The sequence below is a fragment of the Zophobas morio genome, unplaced genomic scaffold (genome assembly GCF_036711695.1).
Source record: "Zophobas morio isolate AGI-343-1 ecotype UQ-CSIRO unplaced genomic scaffold, CSIRO_AGI_Zmor_V1 ptg000024l, whole genome shotgun sequence".
In the NCBI taxonomy this organism is placed as follows: domain Eukaryota; kingdom Metazoa; phylum Arthropoda; class Insecta; order Coleoptera; family Tenebrionidae; genus Zophobas; species Zophobas morio.
Genome location: NW_026972129.1, coordinates 10886967 through 10911903, shown reverse-complemented (window position 1 = coordinate 10911903; position 24937 = coordinate 10886967). Strand labels below are relative to the sequence as shown.

The following is a 24937-nucleotide window of genomic DNA, read 5'->3' as shown; positions in this document are numbered from 1 at the left end:
TAATGCAAGGGTCGACAAAAACCGCCATATATTACGCCGATTGATATAATGTGCGTAAAATTTTGTGCAGTGTTTGAACTTGCTTTACGTGGACATGATGAAAGTAGAGAACCACAAATTCGTTTTTACTTTTATTGAATGTACTTTTGTATTTATTTCCGTCACACAATTTCGTCTATTAACTGGTAATAATAACCTGTTTTATATCTTCATCCCCCCATTTCAAAAGGTCACGAGCCGCCACTGGTAATAATACAGATTTAGTGCCTAATGGACTCTTTATGATCAAGAATCTTCTGAACGCTATAAAAAAACACTCTTTAAAAGTAAACACTTCAAAGAACTTTTGAAAAGATTATTTGTGTTTAGGTTTTTCATACTTGCAGGTAGTTTGCGTCGAGCGAATTGTTTTTAGATTTACAAAATTAATTTTGTGTGTATTTCAAATATGTTGTGGATGCAATCAAGAAGAGGAAAGAACTGATACCATTCTTAGTGAGTGTCCAGCGCTAGCCTCCTATATGAAATCCATAGTAGGGGACATCTGACCTAGTATGGCAAAAATCCGGGAGTTCCTACCCTCTGCGTTACTCAAGTGCATTAGTGCATTCAAGCCCCCATTTAATTTGAATCCAAGAAACAACACTGCGAAACTTTATTTGAAAAATTAAGTATAAATAAGAAAACACGTTAGTAATGTAGGCAATCCCTCATCCATTCTACTCGTAACCAGAATTTAGATCCTCGGTTTGTGGTAGGGGTTTTTGGAACGCAAAGCTGGTAAACCTTTTTGGAAGGTTACTCACTTCTTGTTTTTGGAGAGCTACTTCTTGTGTAGCAGTGCTAACTGAAACATGTATTCAATTTTGCAACGTAGAAACAGAATATCGTTTTTTATTTCATAAAGAGACAATTGTTTAACCAAAAATTAATCGCATCCGACGCCATAGTCCGCCTTACCCCTTGCAACTAGTAGAATATTAACGATTTTTTAATCTGAAATGTATGAAACTTTGATTATTCTATAAACACGTCCAATTCTTGTTTTTGTTATTCAAAGATTTTTAACTGTTCCAATGAACAATTGAACAATTTCAATAATGGAAAATGCTTATATAAATACGTGACAGGAAATTACTTATTCAGGTTTCAACCCATTTTTTTTTTTGATAATCACCTAAAAGGTCTGGACGTTTTTATCATGTACCTATATCTATATAGCAAAATCAGATACAATGGTTTAACAATATGAGGTATGTCTTATAAGATAAGATAGGTTTAAAGGTACTGATAAAGATTAAAATAGTGTATGTAGTACACATATGTTTTCAAAAAAATGTGAAATATCGTCATTAACTTATGTTTTAAACTTTTATTTGTTAGTAATGTCTTGCTATTGTACTACTAATACAATTTTATAGGGTAGAAAGAAATTTCCAAAACTATACCCATAAGAGGTTACAAACAACTTGTTAGTAGTTAGTGTTTAGTTAGATAATGGCAACGTAATTGGCGAAATGCATCAACAATTTTTGTAATTTTGTATTTTCGGTGTTGCACGGGCAATATATATTATACTGCTATAGATCGAAGAACACTCTAGGTTGTTTGAAAATATTACATAGTTTCCACTAAGTGCTTTGGAGAGATTTTTAAAATCAGATTTCAAACTGCTTTTGCTGAAATGGATTTGCTTTAAGACAAAATAATCTCAAAAATCGTTACCTACTTTTCGTTACACGAATTATTTTAGTTTTTCGGGTATTTCATCGACACCAGGTGTTTTCTGTATCTAATTTCGGATAAAAAAAGTCGCAGTGTTTTTCTTACAGCTTTTAGAGTTTTGTAACCTGGAAACAGTGGTGAAAACCGCGTTCCAACAATTTCATAAATAATGGAGATGATAATTTTTAAAAATACCAAAATTTTAAAAAGAGATGATGAACTGTTTAAAAAAAACTGCCTTTGTTTCCTGTAAATGTGGTGAAAATTCTTAACCTCTCTTAATGTTATTCTAAATGATGTAGGGTGTCTCAACGATCTAGTGTAAAAAATTACATATTCTCCGCGAATTATTGAAAATATTTTTTGACGCAATTTGATATAATACAGTTTAAATTTAAAGTTAATTTCAAAGGTAATTGAAAGTTGTAGATACACGTAACACTCTGATGAATCTTTTAATATTTTTGTTTCTACTGTTTTTGTTGGTTTTGTACTTTTAAGAAATCTAAAATTTTAAAATATTTTTCAAGAATATTAAAAGGTTTTTCTTTACGATTTTTGTCATATCGTATTTATAGATCCAACTAAACAGTAATAAGTTGTTTTTATTTTTGACGTGTGGTACCTATATTTTTTCTAGTGCAGACTAGAACAAGATAGAATGTGATTAGAAATTAGAAGTTCTAATCGATCTAATCCATTCTTTACATAATTTCTTCACCACAATTTGTTTTTTCTTAGAAAACGTGGAAAAGATTTTTCGTAAACTTTAGTACTTATAAGACATTATAAAACGTTCATACCTTATCTTTACAGCCTCATGAAAAAATGTACCTACTCTTCTAAAAGTTTGTTGACATATCTGTTGGTGTTTCAAGTAATTACAAATTAAATCGGTGTACTGTATATATTCAAAAAACTTTTTAATTTGTAATTTACTTAACATTTTAGAAAATTTAGAAAATAATTAACAAAATTTATCCAGAACTATTTGCCTTACCTTATTCGCTTAAAAAGAAATGAAACTGGATGAAATCCAGTAATTCTTAATTTTGTGACCACATAAACTAAGAACATTTATTCAAGAATAAATCACTTCACACTTCCACTCTAGTAATTTGCGTACCGTACTATAATGTAAAACAATGTTTTCCTGTTTACATAAAATACATCATTTTAAGATAACAAATCTTTAAGAAAAGATGATTAATTTTTCAGAAAAATTGTTTGGGTAATTAATTTAATTTAGTGTAGAAAGGTAGCTTAGTTGTTAACTGCTAACACATGATTCTAAGTACATTAGGTATATTTATCACAGTCAATCAGTTCCCACCTACATGTTGTAAAGAAAATTTCGTTATAAATAAACGTATGTGATTGCGACATCGCGCAAATACGCCAGATGGCGCCGCCTTCGTCTGCGGTGCGAAATTTTGAAGAGCGCCGGATCAGCGTCGCGACGTCGACGCCACCACCTTGCTCAACATCGTCAGTTCAATTCTGAATTCGCCGTCGCGCCACTTATCGGCTTCATCAACCCATGTGACTTATGTGGATTGTCAGTGGGGTGACATTTCACACAAAAACTGTGTTGTGGTGTATGGTCAGCTGGCAGTTTTTTCGATCGCCTCAATTTTGAATTGCCGCCTAAGACACGCAGACACTCGGTATAGACTGTCAGGTCCTAAGAGGTGAGTTTAGTCGGCTAATATTAATAAAATATTTAAACTTCTCGCCAGGTGTTGTCGTGGATGAATAAATATAATTTCGAGGCAAATAAAAATAAATCGCAAAAATTTTCTGGAACCGGCGTGCGATAAAAAACAAGTCATGGACTTGGTCGATTAAAATGTGCTTACTATATTTATTCCGTGGCAATCGTCCACGTTTTTATTCCGTCATGTGTTGCTCTGAGTCGTCATAAACTCGTCACTGTTTTATTAATACCATTAAACTTCACGTTAATTTGCCAAACTGAAAGACCTCAAAAAAATTTGGAATCGATTTGGCAATGGAATTTGATCGTGAACTTTATAGCTTTTTCATTAGTGTTAAATAAATACGGAGTCAGTATAATATATAGCAAAATAAAATTTTACTTGCACTGTACGTCCAACTGAAAATCTATTTAAAAGAAGGTGCCAAATATAATTGCATATGTTTTGTTTAAATAGTACGAGGTAACAAAATAAAAATATATGTGTGACAAATGATAACAACTGCTGATGCTGCCTAACTCTGCGTATTGATATTTTTTAATGATTAATACTTTAATAAAATATGATTCTGAAAGTGGGAAGCAGTATGTGTGATTATATTCCTTATATTAAAAAAAATCATAACGTGGTTTCCCCTTTGTAAATTTAACTCTGCTGTAAGAAATTTTTTGGACTTTAAAATTAAACATCAGTGTTACTGCTTGTTCACTAAATCTAATTCAGATAAATAAATGCATTCTTAAATAAAATTAATTACTATAAACTGCTTGTCGAAAAGTGTTTCCAACTTTTCACAAAACTTTAATTTTATTTTTAATTTAGCGTATACTAGAATTTCATTATAAGCATTTTCTCTTAAAGACATTCTTCTAAATTTTTGTGAGATAGTAAAGTATGATGTTTTGTGTTTGGAACTTTAATTAAAATACGGAAGCAATAAAGTAAACGCTTTTGCCTACATTCTGGTGTGCTGTTCTATTGAGTAATTTAAATTTGATTACATTGGATCGTGTTCGTAAACTTGAGCAGATACTCTACATTTTAAATAATCTAATATTTCTGTAAATTTTTCATTACTTACACCATTTAAATATGTATATCAAGTATATTTTTTATGAATTTTTAAAAAAGAAAGTGTGACGAGGCGTAGTCGAGTTAAAACGTTTCGTAAACAAATTTAGGGGTGTGCTATAGATGTACCATGAGTCATAAGCTCATGAGATATAAAGGTCTGGCTAATTTTTTTAACTGACGAAAACAAAAAATTTCGGAGCGCCGGCTGAAGTATCTCAAATGCAGACATTTCGAGGATAATTTGGTCCTTAATTTGTGCGAATAGCTGTGGAGACGAAACCAGGCGCTGGCCACAAAAATCCTTTTGAAGTGATTTCAGAGAACAATTGTTTTCGATTTTAATTTAGCTAGATCGTGGATCATAATGTAGACTGTATACTCAACTTTTTTTTTGATGAATTGCACATGGAATTCGAAATAACATTTTAAAAGTGTAGATTAAAGTTTGGAATGTGTTGTTACATGTTGTAGAAAAAATGATGTGTGTATCAAGAGCGCAAATCGTTTCACGAGATTGTAGTGCTTAAAGTATCATTTTGGGCGCTTGATACAAATAATTAAAACAGAAATATCACGTTTATTTTAAATCAGGTTTTTATGCCCAATGACCTAAAAATTTTTTCGAATTTAAAATATTTTTAAACAGATTTTTTTGTATTGTGTAATTAATTTTTTTTATGCAGGGGGCTTGAAATTGTTTCGTTGAGGTTGGAACAAATATGTACCAACTGACTTAATTGGTAATAAAATTTAAGTTTGATATCGCAGAGGTACTTAATTATCTTCGAAAATTAGAAAGAATGTGTAAAAAATAGAGAATTAAACACAAAATTAATTAAAATGATCAACATTTGCGATTTTTCATTGGTAATAAAGCTAAACAGTTTTTTTCTTATAAAATTACACAACAAGGTTTGTTAATTAAGGATACTGAAATCCTCATGGTAGTTTTGGGCTTTCAATGGACGGTTTTTTATTAAACGGATTGGTTATAATAAGACATTTTCAAAAATAATTTGCTTATTTTTTCCTGTTACATAACAATAAAATTGTTTTTTTAATAATATACTGACATAAAATTAGAAGTGCTAAAATTTTAAATTTTTAAAGAAACTTGGAAGACGTTGTTTAAAAAAGAATGTTTTCTCATTTGAAGAGTATGCACATTTAAAATAGAATTCTATTTTACTCATTTATTAGGTACTTATTATTGTTTGACACACTCATGCGTTTACAATGACTAAATTTTTGTTATTATTATATATATAATTGTATGGGTCATATCTGCTATGGTTTTATGTCGAACAATCACTGAAGCACTTTGCTAAATTATGTTATTATTTATTCCACCAAGAACGACCTTTTAATTAATCTTATAAAACAAATAAAAGCAGGAATCGCATCTTTTTTTTGTAGTCTAATCGTAAGCGATCTTAAAGCACTTTATAGGTTAGGTATTTATTTTCAGCATGCAAGTGCTTTATTTTGATTCATTCACCAGTAATAAAATCTGTAAAATCAACGATGAATTAATAACTGACTATGATATCTTTCACTTTCTCTATTGTTAACATTTTCCTATGAAATTAGTCGACAAAATCAAACTGTGTATAAATAGCTGCTACCTACAACCCTTGAATTACCTTTACTACAATACGTCGAATAATTACGTTTCAGAAAACGATCAATTATAATTGTGGTTGAAATTGTATGCTGGGAATGGTTAATTTGTGGGAGATCAATACTTTAGTCAGTTTTATTGGCAATTGTTACTAAAGCAATGAACTGAGTACAAACAGGTTTGTGATAGAACCTTAAACACTTCATGTTGCGTGACTGACGAATTAGTTTCATTAACTTCCCAAGAACATACTCTCCATTTAGTTAATATCCAAGTGTTTACACAAAAACGTTTCATAATATAGGTGCAATGAACATGAGAGAGTAGTACTTAGAAATCAAAGTTTAAATAAGTTATATGTGAAATAAGACCGTGTTTCCTATTGCATCCGCTAGTAACGTGCTATTAGTCTACTTAGCATACAGTTAAATTCGAGGTGAGTATGATCATAATTATGTAAAAAGTCTTTAATCATATAAAATTCTCAAACTTGATAACAGGATTCCAAGAAAACTTTTTTTATACAAATCTTATGATATTTGTTGTAAGATAGTACAAAAAAAAAAGATATATAAATAACACATTATGGAGAGTAGTTATCTTTAACATTTTAATAAAAATGTTGAATATCATTTGAATAATAATTACGAAGCATTAATAATGATAAATGATAATGTATGTCTTATGTACTCAATTTTGTATATTATCTACCTAGCTATGATAATGACGTCACAAAAACAAATGGCTTGGGTATCAAATAACTGCTAGTGTACTAAGTACTTTGACGAAATTTGGTACGAATCCACAACATTGGGCATTGTTGGCAGTATTTTTTGTTTAGAAAAATGAGTGAACTTAACTTAGGAGCATCGCGCGGATATAAAGTTCCTCACTAAAGAGGGAAATGGTGCGAAAGTTATCCATGAAAAAATGACCCAAGTGTACGGTACTAACGGCTCATCTTGTTTTCAAGTAAAATATTGGTCGAAACAATTTCGATGGAGTCGTCACTCGATTCAGGATGACCTAAAGATCAGAAAGACCGGTTGAAGCAAGAAGTGAAGAAACCATAGGACCTGTTGAAGATTTGCTGTTGTCTGATCGACGAATGAAAACCCCAATGCTTGCTAAAGAAGCTGGAGTGTTTGAAAGTGTAATGTTCTAGACAATATACGAAAAATTGTGCATGAAAAAAGTGTGTGCTCGTTGGATGGTGTTCCACGACAATTCGAGTTTCCACAGGGCTCGCCATTATCGCAAACCGTGGCTTCACAGAATTACCGCATCCCTTCTACAGCTCGGATTTACCACTATGCTACTTCTTTTTGAAGTACATCGAAAAAATTACCTCAGGGGTCCCAAATTTGCCTCAGATGATGACCTGATAAGCGCAGTAGCGTCGTTTTTTGAAACGCAGACAAATTATTTTTTTTTTTTATGAAATGAAACATCTGGAGAAACGCTGGTCTAGTGTATTAGTATAGATGATTGTTAGGTATAGAAATAATTGTTTTTGAAGCTTTGTACGGTTTCCTTCATAGTTAGGTAGATAATATTAAAAATTGCCCTCGTATAATATGACAACTTTAAAGATTTAATACAATTTAAATAAAAAGTTTTTGATTGCATTGTTTAAACAGTTTGTTTTACTGTTTGTTTGAATTTGCATGAAACATAATCATTCACAGACATTTAATCAATTCTTTGCTTCTCGGAACCATCTATTAAACTTCATATTGATTAATGATTTTTCCGCGAAAATTCAATTTATGTGAACTGAGTGGTGGTTAGAATCTTCAAAGTAAGTTTAAAAATTTACACTGTTATGAGAAATTGAGAATTAGTAGTATACGTCAATTAATTTAGAAGTCGAAAACCGCTGTTAATCTAACTGTTTTTGACGATATTTTCTCAAAGAAACAATTTCTGGCGACGCCTTTGATTTTCCTGAGAAAATGTAAAATATAACAATAACCGAAATAAATGTTTACGTCGCAAATTTTAAAACTAAGTAACCTGTTGCAGACCTACTAATAACAGTTGTTAAACTCCTTAACTCTGAAAATAGACTGTGTAGTTCTAATAATAGTTTTATAATTCGCTGCATGGAGGTTTGTCACAGTTGATTTAAGGCATTTATTTCCATTCCTGTTATTTTAGCACTTCATGAATGTTGTTCCTGTATATTATAAATAGTATACAATAACTTTGTTAGGTATCTCCTAACTATGCATTTCTCGTGCCTCCATAAAATGTTAACACGTTACCTAGAAAATCTTTATAAATTGTTTATATCATCCGTTGTAGGTAAACTGCGTTTTTCGATTTTATTGATAAACATTATTGGGTAGTGTATCTTAATTGAACCAAACTGATGCAGCTTGTGGAATTTTAAAGACAAAATTTTAGATGTCGTAAGGTAATAATTTAATTTTATTTAAAATACCGAAGATTAATAATAATAATTTATCAAAGAAACTGAAAAATATGAAATAAATATTGCAAGGAGATCTATAACCCATTTTTGATTTGGAACGTTAATAAAAACCTTACAAATTACTAGTAAAACCAATTAGTTCACAATCCATCGAAAAATGCTTGAAAACGACGAAAAGTAAGCAATAATAGTAATAGGTGATGCAGATATAAGATATATCAATTCGGACCCGCCTAATTTAAATCAACCAATAGTAAAACAAGGAGTACCTACGAGTGCATGCGCAGTAAAATTTTATCAGTGAAAGAGGTTCGCTTTGCCGTTTTAATTTCCGAATCTTTTTAGGCCACAAAGTCAATATAGAAGTAATAGATATATTATTTTCTGATAACTTCTTATTGTAATTATATCTAGAAACAATTTCAGTTTGACGTCTCCTACTTGTCTAGTCAATAAAGTTTTATTACATGAAAATAAAACAATAACATGCTTGGTGTAAACTTTAACACTAAAAAAGCGTACATTTAATTGAGGTAGGAATTTAAAAAAAATCTTTTTACTCTGCATGGACTTTAATAGTTTTGATGTATAAAGTCCCTGTTGTTGATTTTAATAATAAATAAGTAATCAAAAAATTCTGTTCTAATTTTATGATAAAGTAAAAAAAAAGGTATACTATAAAACTAAACACTCGTAAGCTTTTAGATAATATATTTTTAACGACGTCAGGTTAAGTTGGGGAAATAGGATTATCGGAACTTGATAGCAGGTACAGGAAACTCCCATTTGCACTTAATTTATAAGAGTATTTTTAGAAATAAGTTATCTTAATTTTACGGTACGTTATTTTTAAGCACATTGTCGGACCATTTCATTTGTATGTTTTATTATCTGGGGAAGACATTTAAACACGACTATTAAAAAAGTTATGTCTTAATTAAATTCCAGAACAACTACTCTAAGTTAGAAAGAAAACAATGAACAGAATTTAGTTTTTTATTTTAGATTCTGTGCACAGAAAATTTTAATACAAGTTTAAAGTATTTTATTCTGATCAAGCACTCCCAGCGATTTGAAGAAGTTGCAAAGTCTCGGAAATATTTTGGTGTTGCGTGAGATAGGAAGTAAGCAACTATGGCATAATCTAACACGAACAGGTAAGAAAATTACAAACCCCTTTAAATTTATGACAATTTGCCAACAACCTGCCAAAAATTGCCTTTAAGTGAGGGTCAGGAAGATCAAATCTACACCATAAATAAATTCCGGACAAAGCATATTTGATTACTAGCTTTTACAAACATAAAATATTGTTGAACATAAATATTTGGAAAACACATTTTCAAATAGAATCGTCATAAAATTGAGCGTGTGTATGAATATATAGTCTACACGGCGTTTGTTTGCGATTATATCTTTTTTAATTTCGTTTCTCGAGTCATAAATTATAAAATGGGTATCTGAAAATGATGTATCTACCCAACTGAAAAATGATCGTAACAATGTATAACTTTTTTCTCCGCATTTTTTTCTTTAATTAAGCTCTTTCCTTTTTCTTTTATATGTTTCTGAATGAGTGCCAAAGTTTGAAACGCTTGGAATTAGCATCTCTCATAAATAATAAGTTAAAAAACAAACGAGCTGAACGCTGTCTCCTGTTCTAGCGAAGATTCACAAGTTTGAAAAGTTTGATCAAGAAGTTCCTGTAATTAGGTAAATTATTCGAAGCAGAAAGCTATCCACATTCATTAACCTTGTTCGTGTTTGGCTGTTCGATGCTTTGTTCTCATTATAGAGAAACTATTTGGCTTTGTCTTCTTTGGCCAATCAACGTAAATTATTGCTTCATTCGGATGTTTCTAACGAACAAAACAACGATGGAGAAGTGTGTTGGGCATGTGCACATGATGTGCTTGCATGCTATTTTGCCAAGAAGTAAACACTAAATCCATCTACTGTGGGTGTAATGCACTTTTAAAAGAGTCATGTAAGCTGCGGCCATTTGCTCAATTAAAATAAAATATGTTGTTCTTCATAACTCACACATTCCATTAAATCTTGTGCACGCATACCTTAAAGATTTTCAAAGCATTTACACTTAAATAACCACAGTTTTACCAGTTTGTTAAATTTAAGGAAAATAATTGCCAATATTAAGATCGTTCCCCTAGAGGCATCAGAACTAGTGCAGTGAAAATAATTCAGTTATTATTACTCTAATACGTATGAGCTTAATATTAGATAATAATCAAATACAGGTGGTCTATTAAAAAATTGGTTGACATTTATTCAGAGAAAACATATCTCGCCCTTGAAGTACAACACAACAAATCCCTCTTCTTTGAAAAATTATAAAATTTGTTTTGCGCAATTTTGTTTGTGACAGTCTCTGTACACTAAATAATATAGATAATACCAGTAGTAGTATTATTAGAAACAAAGAGCCCATGTAACTATTGAGATATCGATATCATTCTGCGATGCCCCAAGGCGAATTCATAAACTACAAGTACAAGAATATGTTATTTTATAAACTTTGACATTTTTCAGATATGTGGCATTGTTATATCAACGCGATATAATATTTTTATTGCTATTTTCAGTTTTTTGTTTCATATATGTTATCCTTTTAAAAAGATATAGTTAAACTACAAAAACAAAAAATTAAAAATAATATAGTAGGTATGTATTTGAATCAAGAGAATAAAAGTTTCAAATGTCAGCTTTTGGGCAACTGAATTTAAATGCATATTGCTGTCACTAAATAAAGATTATCAGACTCTCAGTTAGAAAAGGTACAACAAATTATAAATGATAAGCGTATTAAGAATGTTAACAACAAGAGCAAAGAAATGTGGTGGAGTGGTGCAATATAAATAACTGTACTAGCAAAACCGGGAACAATCAATTCGCCTGATGGAAAAAGATGTAATCATCAGTGCAGATAAATTTAACTGCTATTTTTCCGAAGTGGCCGTCAATGGGACACGCTCATTAACTGACGTGAATTACTGTGTCAATCAATAGCAATATTTCGTTAAGCTCCATGAATTTTTTTTAGAACCTGTTGATGCTTCAGACATATAGTTTAAAAAATAGGATTTTTCTGAGTGAGGATGGTATTTGAAATAATTCATTAAAAATGGTTGTGGACTTTATAGCTTTCTCACTTGTCTCATGTAGTGAATTTATCTTGTTTAGAAGGTATTTAGTATTCACCATGGTTATTCGTCTTTATAAAGAATGTGACCAAAAACATGTGGAAACTTAGAGACCGATTAGCTTAGTCTTTAACATAGCAAAGTAATTGAAATTAGTGTAAATGATAGACTTTTAGTTTATTTTGATAAGTACAACTTATTTAACAAATATCAGTACGGTTTTAGGAAACACCTAGGTACCTACTGATATTGCGTTAAGAAACTTTATAAACAACGTATTTCCATCATTAATTCGTAAATTATGCACTCTGGTTACTTGCAGATTTTGTAAAAAAACTGGTCGAAGGTTATTTCGACAGAACTTCCCTTGCCCCTGAAATACAATAAAACAAAGTCAGCTTTTCCGAAAAATTATAAAATTTGATTATGCGACTTTTATTTTTTATGCGAACCTTTATAAGTTAAAATAAAGATATTTATGTAACGTTAAAGTAAATGTAAAGAAGCGTGCTGAGCATACATTCCAAATGAGTTTTCCCTTGACAAAATTTTGTAATACGTATATCACTTTTGATAGGTCAGTGTAATGATAATGGTATTGTATTCTCAAATTTTCGGGAAAACGAGGTGAGCCGTTCCCGATTTAATAAATAAAATAAATTGACTCATTTTACAAGTCATTGGTTACTTAAAACCACTAGCTTTGAGGCTTTATATCGTGGACTGTCCCCAGCTTTTCCCAAATAAAACACATGATAAATATAAACAACACAAAATGTATCAGGCGTTGCGAGGAAAGCTCCTCGGTGATGTAATTATCCATGTTGCAAGAGAATATATCTCGGTGATGTGATGATGATAACGATGATAACTGCCTAAAGGGAAAAATTTATAATCCCCCGGTACCTCAATCCACGATATTATGAATTCTACCGCACTTTCACGGTCTTTAAAGAACTATTAGCAATCTTGTGTGAAGAATTAAGAAGTGTTATAATGTAATACTTAAGTATAAGTATCTAGAAACGTTATTCATAATTCGATAAACAAAGAATGTGTCTTGATTAAGTGAATTTCATGAAATCTCCTAGCAAGTACTGTATCTGAACAAATCTAATGTCTCTTAAATTATGTTAGAACTAGTTAACGATTAAAATTCTAACATGAACTGTGAATTTACAAACAATAAAACAAATTTATGCACGTGTTGGCGTCGGTCGAAAATTCACTTATTTCCGATTAGAAAGCCGCAAGAATTAGTTACGCGTGTTGGGGAAACTGTGGCGTCGTCATCGTTACGACTAATTTTAACTACCAAACCAACTTAACTTAACCTAGCTAACTCACCACGTGGTTACACTCACAACAAACACACCAAAAAAGTGAAGCCTACCTCCCTACCAAGCTGCCATCTTCTACCAACCGTCTAACTAAAATTCCAAGCAGAACTACCAACTACCAGAAAAAGAACTGAACATGCACCTGGTTGCTTATGTTTAACGATTTTTTTGATTGAATTTTTTTTCAAATTCAAATTATTCAAATGTGATTTCACGCCGCTGTTAATTTTTTCAGCGCGAAATTTTAATTCAAATTCGGTCATCACAACGTGGTTTGTTAATATTCATCAAAAACACGCAATAATTTGCATTATTTTATTCTCAACAACGTTTTACTGGTTGATTTCTAGTTGTGTTAAATTTTAATTTGTCATCATTGACACTATCGCGCCGTTTCCGGCGGTATAAACATTTTTTGCGTCCCTAAATTACAGCAGTTGAATAGTGATGTAGAGTGTAAATACTTTGAGAAGAAGATACCAAATTCTGTGATTCTTTCGTCGTTTAACCTAACAGTGTTTCGTTTCGTTTTTCATAATTTATTCCAATTAATTATTTTCACGACTATAGTTTCCCCTTTTGTGTGGATGATATGCCAATGATCATCATCATCATCATCATAGTATTTTTGCTTTACCAATATTTCTGGGTGAGTCACTAAGCGGGTGTTCCTCGACATCTCATTAGGTAATTATTATTAGAAATAAAAAAAAAAACAAAGAAATTGTACGATTCTTTGAGGATTATGCTCTAAAATTATTTTGAACTCTACAGTGTTTCTGCTTTTAAGGCGTAACACACTATATACCGGGTGCCTGGAAAATTCTTTACAATGTAGATTACGAAAAAAACGTGATTTTATGAAAGTAAAATTGGCAACACTGTACACACCTAATGCGTGAATACTTCCGGCTTACTTTCTGGTTTCTTAGTAACGATGGTGACTGAAATCCACCTTCGCTTTATATCAGGCAAACATTGTTGTCAAACGGAATTTTATCAAATTATTACAAAAACAACACAGCCATATCTTTGTGCATTCTAACTGAAATGGTAATTAAACATGGTCATGGGCGAGAAAAATATTAACTAAAAGTTTTACTACTAGTTATTCTGATAATGAATGAGTTGTTTAGTTGTTAAACGTAGCAAAAGAACCAATTTTAAAATCATTATAACTCCACCAAAATGTGAGAAGGATTTTTTTATACTATTTTTCCCAGACTCACCAGTTGATTGTTAAGAGCGTAGCGGAGAGTTAATCCGCCATTTTCCAGACACCCGCTATAGAAAAAAAAAAAAAATAATACAGTAAATTACAGGAGTTATTTTTAAAAACTGTGCTACAATATTTTGTGGAGAGATAAATAAAAGTATGCGTTTTGTTGTGGTATAAATAAAATTGAGTATGTATGTACAGAGTGTTCATATTTTTTTTATTATTATTACAATCTTCAAACATTGATAATTGAGTTTTTGCAAAAAAACACCTATATATTATTACCGCATTTTATTCTATTTTCCGTTTTCTTTTTTTGTTAGGCATTTTTTGTATCTAAAATTGATAGCTACTGCGATTTTTTACTTTTTTAAAAAGACTGAAATATCGATATTTGAAAATTGTAAAGTTTTAGAATTTTTGATAAATACTCTCCATATTAAAATTTGATTTTATTGGTAGCACAATAAAGTGCATACTTTTATTTATTTCTCCACAAAATATTGTGATACAAATTCTAAAAAAATCCTTGGTTATAAACCCTAGGAGGAGGCGAGAACAAACAAACAAACAATACAGAGAGACGGAAACAATGAACCCTGTGATAATATTTACTACCTTATACACGTTACGTAGAATGTTTACCTCTATGTTAAACGACACGTAACGCGAGAAAACCAGTTATGGATTATACATGTATTGCCTTCACATATTTAAATGTCAGACGTATTTTCGAACTAGAAAATAAAATTCCCTGTAAGTATCAATATAAAATTTATAACCACTTACTTTATACATGCAGGTAAGTATCTACTTACATCCCATTAAAGTTTTATGTCTTATGCCTTCCACATTTAACTTAACATTTTGCTTGTAACTTGCGTTGAAAACTCTGTGACTACTGTAAATTGTTTTCGTTACTGAGTTACTTGCATGTTAAAAGAAGTGTCGAATATATAATCGAGTTGTTACGGTTGACATAATAAATAAAACGGTAGGTAATGGTTTTAATCTGTCTAAATAACAAACTTCGGGGAAATATGCAAATGTATATGACAAATTTACATCTTAAGTACTTGATTGTACTTCGCCATTTTTAAAAAGTTTCTTTCATAAAAAAATCAGCACGAGATTGGTGTATACCGCAACAAGCGACTTTTGTCCGGGTCATAAATAACAATAAAAATAGCCCCAAAAATGTTTTTTACTGAACCAGACGGATGTAAATTCATACAGTATGTTATTTAATCACGCATGTGGCTAATTAGTTTTTAAGGTGTTTTAATTATTTTTAATCTAGAAGGACACTCATGTGGTGGACAAGGATACAATAATTTTTCACGTGCAGTTCCGAAAGCTTTAGCTTGACAAATTTATAATTTCACCTCTTATGATCTCACTTTGTTGCAAAAATAAATTATTAGTCATTTTCACATTTCACCCTGCAACAGTGTCCTGATGCGCTAAATTGGGATGTACGTGTTACAGCTCTATAAATACGGTTGGTGATGGTGATACTAATGTATATTTTTAAAGTGCAGTATTGATATTGAAGTAGTAAGTTCCATCAGAAGACGCATATCGACTGTCCCAGTTTGCAAATATTTCTCTAATATATTCTCCAATAACTGTAGAGGAAATATTCTTAAGGCACTTGAAATCGAACTGTAATATAAATATTTGCGGAGCACTCGGAATCGATGGTGATTGCAGCAGGCTTTCCTAGCACTAGGCATTAATCAAATACGTTATCATACGAAAACGAAAGATTAGGAAGGACAAAATTTATACACAAAATTCCGCTCTAGTAACTCTAGATGACTACTAGCTCCCGGAAATCGTTCCAACAATGGATTTATGTGTTAACAAGGAAATCGTGAAACGACAACTTTTGTACTTATTCCTTCCAAGTGCACCTCTTCAAAGCTGCAACGGAGACAATTTATACGAAGTTTATTTTGTAAAATAGATAATAATATGTTATTTGTGAGAACATAACAAGACTGCATGTAACGGTAATAAAATTGTAGTGTTTCGTTACGGTAAATTGGTATTACCATTCTGGTCGTTAGCAAAACTGATGGCCATAAATTTCTATGAAAAACCATTAGGGATGGTAGCCAAATATTTTATGGAAGACATTTCGGCTGTTTGCCAATGTTGACCTTCCTAGGAGATTGCAAATGCTTAATTTACAACTTCTTCCCCTAGAATGTTCAATGTTGCATAATGTTAATATTTTTGTTAGTCATCTCTGCTTAAAAAATCAGTCTATGTGCATTAAAATGTACAACCGAACAGATTCAGCTGCTGTATGAAAGCTCGAAGATTCCTCATTTCACTGGATGGTTGTCGAAATAAGTTTATTGACGTGTGCTTTGAAAAGATTCAAGGATTTTCAGTTAACCCATTAACTAAAAGTTCAGATTCTCTTTATGAAGGCTGAAATGTCAGAATGAAGCTTTAAATTGAAACGTGCAACCTGACATTTAATTACCACATTACAGTGATTTATCTAAATGCCATTTTAGGAACACTGAACTGCCAATTCTCATCGTTTTGTAGATTCATTTTTCTAACGAAAAATAGCTGAATCAACACACAATTTGCAATTTGTAGTTATTATTCCTACTTCATTAGAATGATTGTTATCTCTATTCTTGAAAGTCCCAGACAGCTTGATAAACACGAACTTCACAAAATTTTTCTGGTAAATATAGTACACAAATGCAGCTATATTGTGAGCACAAGTTTCTTCACTATACGAAATATTTGTAATAATATGTTTTTGAGGTGTGGGTAAGTCAGGCAAAGTTCCTAATTTGTTACAAAAATAGTATTGTAATAATTATTCTGAATCAGTTTCTGTAAAAAATATATAATTACAGTATAGCAAACGAAATGTAAATTTCTACCATCTTTAATGCACGATTCTACCCTCAATTCGAATGTGATTTAAAAAGAATCGTGCAACACGAAATTTCTAAACCGCACTTCCTTTTCCGACTTAAGGTATCAATTTACACATTTAGGTCACTTTTCCAGCCACAGCTTTAGTGCAAAGGGATTTCCGCTGAATGTGTCTATTGCACCCTTAAAGACGTTTAGAACAGGCACACAGAGTGATGATCGCATGATCTCAGAACAGACTGTTCACATAAATTTTACATCTGAAATTGCGAAATACAATACAGAATGGGTTTTAAATATAATAATTATAGCCAAGGTAGAGTATTTTAAAAATGACAGCATAATCTTCAAACCTCTGTTCATATTGTGTCAACTGTCTATCAACAATATAAGAAATTGTTTGTGATCTATGTTTTGTCGTAATATCGACACTTTTGTTATGTATACCAGTATTATTTCTACTTTTAAATAAATTAGGTTTAAAATGCCATAACAAAAGTACGACATAAAATAAGAAACCGACTTACTTTTTAAAATTTACACGAAAGTCCAAAAATCTGGTCGTAAACATTTCTATAGAATGAAAACAACCAAAACAGCAGATTAAAGAATATCCTGCTGTGAGTAACGCTGACATAAAACGACAGTGATATCGAATTCTATTACTTTATATTACGAACAGATAACTAGAGAAAGAAAGCGAACACATCAGAATACACTGCGATTTTTATCTTAAGGTTATACAATTCTGAATTAGTTTGGGTTTTTTATTTGTGCGTACTATAATACTATAATTCGTTCTTCGGCAATTTCTTGAGCTTGTAAAATCTTTCGTATCCTACTTCAATTTCTTAAGTTAAAGGATGTTCGAGTTTTTATGTAAATATATTAATACAAACAATAACGTCGTTGGCGCTGGTCCAAATACATTTTTTAGGGAAACACAAAATATTTGCCTTTGTTATGAAGTGAGTTTTCTCCAAACAGTTTCAGAACTATTACTTAACTCTATTTACTCGTTTTTTTTTATAAATATGTACTTATAACTTGTAGCAGATTTTCTTTTGTTGTAGCTTATAAGAAAAATGCACTATTTGCAGAATTTGACGGTCGTATCTGTAAATAAGATATGTTAATATACAGTAAGAAAATTAATTCGGCTAAAGTGATTTCGATTTACGTGATAAAAGGACAACGAAACTATTTAGTTATTAATTTTTCGAGTAATTTATTGACAAACAACGTGTTTCGTACTTTCATTATCAAACAGCTAAAATTTTCTGCGCATTATGTAGCTATATGCAATTGATACCTTATTATCATTACTACTCTTATTATTAATTAAATATTTGAAGTAATAAACATCGGTCAAATGATTTTTGATACGTCTATTTTACTATTTAGATCTAAAAAAGAGTGAATTCCTAAACTGTCTATTGACTCCTCAAATAAAAATATCATCAACATTAATTTTATTAATACTATAAAACGATAAAATCTGTGAAGTTATTACAGACAATTTCCTTAGTCTCCGAAGCAATGCAAATGGAGTTTTTATATGTGGTACCTATTTGGATTGATGTTCAAGCATATTCGTGATAGATTTGCAAATTTTATTTTTTAGGACAATTTTTACAAATAAAAACAGGGGTAGATTGTTAAACAGCAGGTAAAATACCACCCGATGCTGTGGTTTTAGTAGGGACAAATATATCAATTCTGATACATTGTATAGTGTAATACTAATAACAACAGTACTATAAACTAGAATTCTTTTAATTTTGGCAAGGTGTTGTAAACGGTATGTTCATGTTTATGTTTTCGTCCGACACACTGTAGTTACACAGGTATCCGTTTCCACCCCTAGAATGCTAAGAAGGACGGGCATTCTTTTACCTACATAAATACAATGTGTCGGACGAAAACAGAAACATAAACATACCAGATGTGGTAATTGGTACAGTTTTACAATATTTTACCACATTAAAAGAATCCTACTATATATGCAAAATTTCGGAGAAATTAAATGAACTGTTTTTGAATTCACCAATAAAATAAAATAAACTGTTCACTAATTCTGTCCTGTAAAAAATACCTCAAAAATATAGAGACATTATTAAACTACAAATAAAGTAGCAATGTCAAACGCGATTTATTCATCAAATTTTTGGAAGGGATAAATGGGTGAATTATAATATTATCGATTTACTTGTTTGTGATAGGCTTAAAGAATATCCAAAATTTTAGAGCAGTTGGTTTTGCAGTTTTTATGTTTATTTGTAAAATTTTGTTGCAATATTCCGAATTTTTCAAAAAATCAACGTGCATGCATAAGGTTAAAAATAGAGGCGTAGAAGTATAGGATCATATTACTTTGTTCATTTTATGTAGGATTTATTTAGCAACATTTAAGATGATATTATTAAATGGTCTGTCAGGACGACAAATTTTTGTTTGCGTGTTACTATCTAGACGATATTCTTAAAATACTTCTAAAATTTCACGACAATCAGTCCAGTAGTTAGTTTCAGAGATTGTCAAAAGATTCTGAAACAAATGACAGAAGACTGAAACGGGAGATTCACTTTTTACCTGAGCGTAAGTACTGTAATCGAGTCCATCGGCTGACTCCCTATTTTATGTTTTCTAGACCTTTCATGACCCCTAGAGTACGAAGAAATAAAATACATCTACTGTTTCCGTTTGTCTGTCTGTCTATCTGCCGTCTGTCCGGATTTTTATCAAAGAGATAATCTCCGAAACTACTGGTCCGATTGTTGTCAAATTTTATATGTGTATTATGAATATTATGTAGATGGTAAAACCCTCACCAAAATTTGGCTAATCATCCCCACCACCAATGGGATAAAGTCATCTAAAAAATTTACAATAATATGTTTTTTAATTTTATAAAATAAGGTACTCTTACACTTATGATGTATGAATTCGTGTTGAGTTTTCACCCTAGACATCCAGATTTTTGGAAAAAAAAAATCAAAATTGTGTAATAACATTTTGTAATTTAACTTTGGAACTGCAAAACCGAATATTCTGAAACCTTGCAAACGTTTTAAGGTTATCGTAATTATGGTAAATCGTTAATCAAAATTTATTCCTTTATCTTCTCCCAAAAAATTGACTACGTCACCTCAAAATTTTGTCAAATAAATCCTACCTAAAATGTCCAAAATAGGATGAGACTATACTTGTGATTTATCACTCCATTCATATTTTTTAGTTTTGCTTATAGGGGGTGTCTCAAAAAAATTAATCACTGAGTCAATTTATTTTATTGATTGAATCAAGAATTGCGAGACTGAATTTTGAAATATTGCAGACGTTTGGAAGTTACTGTTTGACATGGTACGTTTTTAATCAAAATATATCTGTTTATCAAGCCCAAAAACTTGATGACGTCATCTCCCTATCTAAAATGTGCAAAATATCATCAGTATATTTTCGTAATTTATCATTGCATTCATATTTTTTGGATTTGCGTTTACAGTGAGTCAAAAAAATATTTGGATCAGTGAATTTATTTTAGTGAATAACTCAAGAGTTGCAGAAATGAATACTTTGAAATCTTGCAGACGTTTTAAAGTTATTGTAAGCATGGTAAATTGTTAGGAATATTTATTTATTCCCCCCAAAAAACTGATGGAATGGCTCACTCGATTTTCGCAGATAATTTTGGGATATGTTTGTAGGATATGTTATTCGCCAAAATCTGTCTTATCTTAGCAAATATTAGCCCCACCTGCCCACCCCCTCTTCTCATTCTAACGACAAATTTTATTTGTTTATCAGATCACTAATTTCATTCAAATTGGATAAAATCAACCATTGAAAAGGAGACAGGGTGGGTGGGCGGGGCTAATTTTTGTTATACTATTTGTTATAAAATTTATTTCTTATTTCATCCACCCAACCTGACTTGACCTAACGTGATCTGACCTGTTATGACTTCTTTATTATCTCAAATAAACAAATTTTAAATATTTCTGTGAATATATGAAAACCATAAAGTACTCTCCTACAACTATTGTATTTTGTAAAACAAAAATTATGAACAATTTTTTATCTACAAAAATTTTATACCGAGCGATTTTGACGGAACTGTAAAAATTGTTACATTTCAATTGGCGATGTTTGAAAACGACGCCGAAAATGACTTCTGGATGTCGAAATCTACAAAAAAATGTTTTCGGAAATGGTTAAAAAATGGTCGAAAAAGCCAAAGTTGCCAAAATCAGTTTCATCTTATCAAATACTAGCCCCGCCCACCCACCCTCTTTTTTCTTAGAGGGTATGTGATTTGCCAATATCAGTCTTATCTTATCAAATACTAGCCCCGCCCACCCACCCTCTGTTTTCTTTTAGGATATGTCATTTGCCAAAATCTGTCTTATCTTGGGAAATATTAGCCCCACCCGCCCATCCCCTCTTCACATTCTGACGACTAATTTTATTTCTGTTCAGTATAAAATCGTTCCATCGATTAAGAGCGGATAAAACCAATCACCGAAATAGCGGCCGGGTGGGTGGGCGGGGCTAATTATGTTCTTTTGTCAAGTGGGAGTGGAAACTAATAGAATCTATGATGCGAAAAAAGTAGAAAAAGCACTAATGCTAACTTTTTTTGGTCGAATATGTCAAAAGTGCCAAAATCAGTCATATCTTAGCAAATATTAGCCCCGCCCGCCCACCCCCTCTTCTCATTCTAACGACTAACTTTATTTGTTTATCAGATCACTACTTTCATTCAAATTGGATAAAATCAACCATTGAAAAGGAGACAGGGTGGGTGGGCGGGGCGAATTCTTGTTAGACTACTTGTTATAAAATTTATTACTTAATGCGCCCGACCGGACTTGACCTAACGTGATCTGACCTGTTATGACTTCTTTATTGTCTCAAATAAACAAATTTTAAACATTTCTGTGAATATATGAAAACCACAAAGTACACTCTTACAACTATCGTATTTTGTAAAACAAAAATTATTAATAATTTCCCTTTTTATCTACAAAAATTTTATACCGAGCGATTTTGACGGAACTGTAAAAATTTCATTTGGCGACATTGGAAAAAGAGGAATTTCCAAAGGAACGACGCCGAAAATGACTTTTGGATGTTGAAATCTACAAAAAAATGTTTCCGGAAATGGTTAAAAAGGGTCGAAAATGCCAAAGTTGCCAAAATCAGTTTCATCTTATCAAATACTAGTCCCGCCCACCCACCCTCTCTTTTCTTAGAGGATATGTGATTTGCCAAAATCAGTCTTATTTTAACAAGTGGTAATTTTCGTTTGTATGTCTGTTATGTTTGTTATCTATTTGTCTGTTCCGTCATTTTTCGTATACACTAGGGTGGCGCAAAAAAACGGAGTATTTTTTTGAGTTTCGTGTGAAAATATGTTAGTTTATCATGTTTTAATACCCTCCTCCAAAGGACAGCTCAAAAAAAAAAAATTTAACGGGTCGCTCCAAATTTTTAAAATAATTCCAAATCATCAAAAATTGATTTTCTTTTTGTTTAATTTTGTTTTTTTCGTTGCGGTAATGTTTTATAGACGAAAAACAAATAAGTTTCCCAACTTTTTAGCTCAAAGTATTAATTTTTAAAGGTCGCTCATATTTTTTTTAATTTACAAGAGTATTGCCTTAGATGTTGTCGAGCGACTTTTTAATATTTATATTAAGCTTCAATGAATGTATTATCTTTTAATTAGTGAGATAATCGATGAAAATACACCACGAGATGGAAAAAAAAATCAAACACAATGCTGGAAATATATTTTTTTAATAACTCGATATTTTAATGTAAACAATTACTCCTACAACATTTAAATAAATATTTGTTATGAATTCTGAAAACAAATTGTAAATTTATACAATTTTAAATCTTAAAGCTTGTAAATTAAAACAAATTATGAGCGATCTTTGAAAATTAATATGTTGAGCTAAAAATTTGGGACGCTTATTTTTTTTCGTCTATAAAATGTTACCGTAACGAGAAAAACCAAATTAAACATAAAGAAAATCAATTTTTTGACGATTGGGAACTTTTTACAAATTTTGGAGCGACATCTTAAAATTTTTTTTTGAGCTGTGCTTTGGAGGAGTGTCTTAAAACATGATACACTAACATATTTTCATACGAGACCCAAACAAAAAAATAGTCGTTTTTTTTTTGCGCCACCCTAGTCTACAGGGTGGCTCAAAAATGGTGCAGTAACTCGACGGTAGATGCATTATTAAGTTCACTTGTCAAAGTTTGAGAAAAATCATTAAAAAATTCCTTACGTCAATTTGACGTTCGCTTACATAAACAACATATCGTTTTAGATAGACATATAGATAGATAAATATATAGGTTATAAAATGTAAAAAAATTGGCCACTGTTATCAGATTCATTCTGTACAATTTTTAACTTTCTTGTAACGTTATAAAATGAAAAAACTATGAATAGGTACATACATGACACTTCCAAAATTATTTTGAGCAATGAAAGTCCGATCGATTTCAAGTATCCATGTAGTAAATTAAAATGGGGTCAAATAACTAAAACAAAAATTAAACTTTTAAGGCCTATGTCTTCTACATTTGTATCAAAAGATTTTCTAAATTATTGTTTCTTTGCTCAATAAGCAGTCTTTAACAACGTGTCATAGTGTTAGTGCGCCATTTTTGAATTAACCTGTTTATTTTTGTGTATAAAACTGATCATATTATTTAAAAATATTCTTGAATATATCTTTTTGCTGTAATAGTCCATTCCCATTTTTAATTTTACGTATATCTATGTGCCGTGTAAAAATCTGAAACCACAAAACTTTGCAATATCTCGGGTATTATATAATGAATCTCGTACTAATCGTGGTCACCGTCATAGATAACAAATCATTAAATAAAAGTTATGTATTCAATTCATCCATGCGATATTGGTTGTGCTTCACAGGCGAAGAATAATGTGGCAGGCAGTTTTAACTGATATTAAGTGTTATCATATGATATTAATAGTTACTTAACCAATAACAGCGTACATTTAAACTGTAATTAACAAGAGATGTCCATTAAAGGGGCACTTGATTTCTCATTATAACAAATGGTCTAATTAAACCATATCTGCCATTACGTTTGACTAAAATATTGATCGCCTCCGAACGTAGTCAGATACAAAGGTTCGAAGATTTTTACGAGCGTCCTTGTTGCGAAATGATTTTTGACATGCACAGTATCAAAACCGGACTTTCACGCAATAAACAACATTTCGAGGTTGCATGTGTGAAGCTTATCGCTGAAATTTGCAATCGCAAATGCATAATAAATCATTGCGTCGTCCGCCTGGAGGATTTATGTACTTAAGTCTGAGCTTCATTAATCAGTTCATTTTCTATTTTTGGTAGGATTAAATCAAGACATTCACAGCGACAAGTCGGACGTAGGTTGTAATGAATAGAGTGAGAAATAATAAATGGAATATGGGTGATCAAAACTGCCGTAAATCAGTGTTCAATTGGCTGAAAATTACAATGCGCTTGTTGTCTTTCAGCAGTAAACAGTAATAAAGTTTGTTTATTTTAAATGTAAGATATACGAAGACGGTTATTGAGTTTTATGGCTCGATTTATAGACTAATTTCATTTAATACATTTATTTAATTCAATTCCTGAAGTAAGTTCAAGCGAAAAGATACTTTCTGTAATTTGAAATAATTTGTAGCTTTCAA

At 31.2% G+C, this 24937-nt stretch overlaps 1 protein-coding gene across 3 annotated transcripts in view; it reads left to right on the top strand.

Annotated features, from left to right (window-relative positions):
* The first annotated feature begins 3200 nt into the window (after window positions 1-3200).
* Window positions 3201-24937, top strand: part of Shab (Shaker cognate b) — a 124975-nt gene continuing 103238 nt past the window's right edge. For 2 of the 3 annotated variants that reach the window (XM_064064797.1, XM_064064796.1), the window contains exon 1: window positions 3202-3416. The gene's annotated coding sequence lies outside the window, so the exon portion shown is untranslated. Of the gene's footprint in view, window positions 3417-24937 lie in introns of all 3 variants that reach the window. The other variant, XM_064064794.1, reaches the window with a different exon arrangement.